Here is a 3,800-nt window from a genome sequence, read left to right as displayed (position 1 = left end):
CTCAGCATCATGTGGAACCACAAAGCCACAGGCATGTTGACACGTACTGTACACTTGCAAACACAAAACAGAGGAAGTGGTGAATTGCATGAAACTGAAAGGCCATACAGACTGCTAGGGAGGACGTGCTATACAAGCCATATTGCTAACATGCATGGTTTTTTGTTCCATCCAGAATTTGTGTTGCTCTGATTTTGGTGGGAAGAGAGGTCAGTTGAGATGGGGTGAGGTGCACATATGCTAAATGAAATTCACTTCTATCAGAAAGACTCTGGGACAGACGTGATGAAAGTTAACATATATTTTAATCCATCAAAGGATTTACAAATGACACAAGCAGCAATGAGAGTCTTTGGCATAGGCCCCGTCCTCAGTCCAGGTCGCTGTGTGTGCAGACCCTTGCAGATCCTGCCGGAATGACGGCAGGGGGGCGGAGCCTTCCCCCTGGACACTGGACAAGGCCAGAGCCATAGATAGAGAGAGTTGCGACACTCTTTGAAGTCGCCGCCGCGCCGTCACGTGGTTCATGTACGCTACAACAGTTCTAACCAGCCCTGGCGCTGCCATGTTATTTCTATGGGATAGACAGCAATGATCACGAGTAACATCGAAACATTCCAAACACGAGTTCAATTTGAAGTGCTATAACGTTGGTTAGCATGTTTACATTAGTGCTCATGACATATCGCAAGTTTGCTCTGCAAACATCGTTCTGAAATAGTCTATTCTGTGATAGCTGACACTGCCATTTAGCCTACCTCTCGGCATCAGCTCCATTCCTGGTTCCGTGATTTGCCTGTTTGTCGTCATGCATAATAAACTTACATTGTTGAAATGTATGTATTTTGTATCCAATGTTACCGTGGGTATTTGAGATGTTCAGTGATCCTCTCCAGTTATTTTGATGAGATGAAGGTGGCCACCCTAACTATATAGGCCTACACACCCACAGCCTTCACAATTTTAGGAGTAGGCTAAGCCATGAACATCTATAATATATGGCAACCAGTAACAGGTTATACGTTAAAAGTTAGATCAATGCAGTCAATCAGTTAATTTGTTTATTTTAAGGAATAGCCTAAATATGGCCACCACACAGCCTTAGTAATATTTTCAGATTAAGCCATAAACATATGAAAATACATTAACAAAGAACGATAAATAACAGCCAAAATGTTAAAAGTGTGTATGTTAAAGTTAAGTTTGTTCAACAGTTCGTTCAGGACACCCACTGTTTCGATAACATTGTAACTCAATACGCAATCATCTGTTTCAAGAAAGCACTTAGAACAGCATAAAAAGGATGACTGATACATTTTGAGTTTTCAATACATTTGTTTATTACATTTTCAATGTGTGGAACAAGTAGGCTATGTTTTAACAACATCAAGAACAGGAATACACACAGAAAAGGCTTAAGGGAGATATGGTGAGACTGCAATATAAAAAGGAGGGTTAACACCCATTTATATTTTCAAAGACATTCTGAAAAACATTTCAGATTCCCAAATCTGAACAACCGTACCGTGTGTACAACTAAAGACATTAATGTGCAAAGGATGCTGGACATGCACACCTACAGTACAAGAAGGTTAACTGAGGAAGATGTAGCACTGGAGGTGTGACAGGAGGTGTTGGAGATGCTGAGGTTGGAAGGGTCCCTTCGTTTGGACCTAAACCATAAAAAATGACCTTCTCTGATAATTTCAGTCAATACTACACACCCGTCTTGTCCTCTGCATCCTTGGTCCTAGGCAAGAACAGGCACAGTGGAAAATGGAGAGAGCAGGTAAAAGTCAGTGTATACTTGGTACAATACATTCACAGATGCCACATCAAGGTATTAGCATAAACAAAAGCAAAAGGCCAGCAAGAGTTTTACATACACGGCTGACCCCTTCAAGGTTGGTTGGGGGTGCCACACCTTATAACTTTTATAACACCAATGATTCCCAACAATATCGTTCATGGCTATTTTGAGAATAAAAAGCTGACAGGCTATAAGAAATCACTGCACTTTAGCCATTGCATTCATCAACACAAGGAGACTTTTCTTATTGTAGGCCTAATAAGAACAATACTGAGGGTAATCAGTAACTGACTTTGTGAGGAATGCCAGCATGCTGTACAGACAACAACTGGGATTGATTACAGTATACCCACTACAGCTAACTAGACTAGGCTACATCATTGCAAACATTGTTCTTATTCTATGGATGGACCTAATTCTACCCTTAGAGCATCATTAACCTACACTTTTCAGTTATCCATACAAGGTAAAAAAAAAAGAAAAGAAAATTATTATAGCCTACTTACAAGGACCACTTAATTGAAGACAATGTCTTGTCACATCACTTTCAGCATCTGCAAGATAGTCATTGCAATCAAAATTATTCCATCAAAAACATCGACCTGCTGTGGTGATATAGACCTCAGAAATGTACATTCAATGTAGAATAATATTGACTGCAACCTGACATCCAACAGCAGTTGAGACAAAAATAAGTACTGCACTGTTCACACGCCCCTATCCAAAGCTCTAGTCTCGTGCCACTGTCCCGACTCCCGAGTTGGAACAGTAGTGGCACTAGGGGCAGGAGTGGACTGGACAGTTAGGCAAGTGACACACGGCAGGAGAGTATAGTACAGTTTTTGCTTCTACAGCTCCCCTGGCCTGAAGATCAGAATTGAAATTTCTGTTGTGAAGAGATGTACCCGAGTTCATATCATGCTCTCTGATCACAAGTTTAGCTTCAGGTTCACTTCATAGTGCCATGAAACATTCCATCTAGCAAGCTAACAAGCTAGATCAGGTCTAAATGAAATGTCATCCCATTAATTAGTTCCACTGTTCATCTGAAGAACAACTTAATCACAAACTCGTTGATAACGAGCACATCTGATGCCATTGCATGCATTAAGATCACGTTACTGTTCCCCCTTCATTGCATTTCGAATGTGCGTGAGCTGACTGGCTAACATTAGCTAACGCCATCAGGTTCAGCAAATAGGATTATAAATGTCATACAAACTCCTTGATAACCCCATATATTATCTAACCTTGCTCTACTACAGTAGCGTAACCATCTGTGATATGTCTGACATTCCTTATTGACATAGGAACATTACATTTAAGCTAGCCTCCCTCCACGTCTAAGGTTAGCTTGGTAGGCTAACGTAACGTTATGCTCTGAAATTTCGGTCATAACTAAGATACAAAAATAACAGTTAAACGAGCAGCAAAAACAACTCGAATAACACTACGAGTACATACTGGTACAGTTGATATAGGAAATATATAACAATTTCAAAAAAGGTCGTGCTTTCGTTTACTTACCGCTGACAAAGTTAGGCAGACTCCAATGGAAGTGAATGAGGCAAACTCCGCGAATGTCACTGTTAAGAACTGTTGAGCTCTCCATAACGCGGAAGTAGCCTGAAAAAACGTCCGCCATTGTTTCCTATGGAGGTCTATGGGAGTGTCGCCACTCTGTTATATCTACCGCTCTGGACAAGGCCAAACTGGTGGTGGTTAGGGAGGGATGGTGGGGCATCGAAAAATCGGCACCTGAAAGCGGAAAGCAGGTGCAAAGACGTGTCATTTTAAAGACTGATGCAGACTGGTGATTGGACGAAAGTAATGAATGAGAATTGAGTCTTCCTGACAGAACTTGACGCTTACGCTTCCATTTCTGTATGTGGATTTGTGCACAACTAGATGTTTGTCTCTTTCTCTTTCTCTATGTGCACATTCAATAAGACCAGTTCAGTCTCCATGCCAAGTGACATCTCATTTCTTT

General features: G+C 41.2%; 1 long non-coding RNA gene across 1 annotated transcript; it reads right to left on the bottom strand.

Moving 5' to 3' along the window:
• Positions 1-1,618: 1,618 nt before the first annotated feature.
• On the bottom strand, positions 1,619-3,472 carry LOC134069230 (uncharacterized). Its single transcript, XR_009936792.1, has 3 exons — positions 3,338-3,472; positions 2,317-2,364; positions 1,619-1,750 (listed from the first exon to the last, which is right to left on the bottom strand). It is a non-coding gene; the product is annotated as an uncharacterized LOC134069230 (long non-coding RNA).
• Between the last annotated feature and the right edge of the window lie 328 nt (positions 3,473-3,800).

Source organism: Sardina pilchardus, chromosome 21, assembly GCF_963854185.1.
Source record: "Sardina pilchardus chromosome 21, fSarPil1.1, whole genome shotgun sequence".
NCBI lineage: Eukaryota > Metazoa > Chordata > Actinopteri > Clupeiformes > Clupeidae > Sardina > Sardina pilchardus.
Note: the sequence above shows the minus strand (reverse complement) of the source record. Positions and strands in the feature narration are given on the sequence as shown.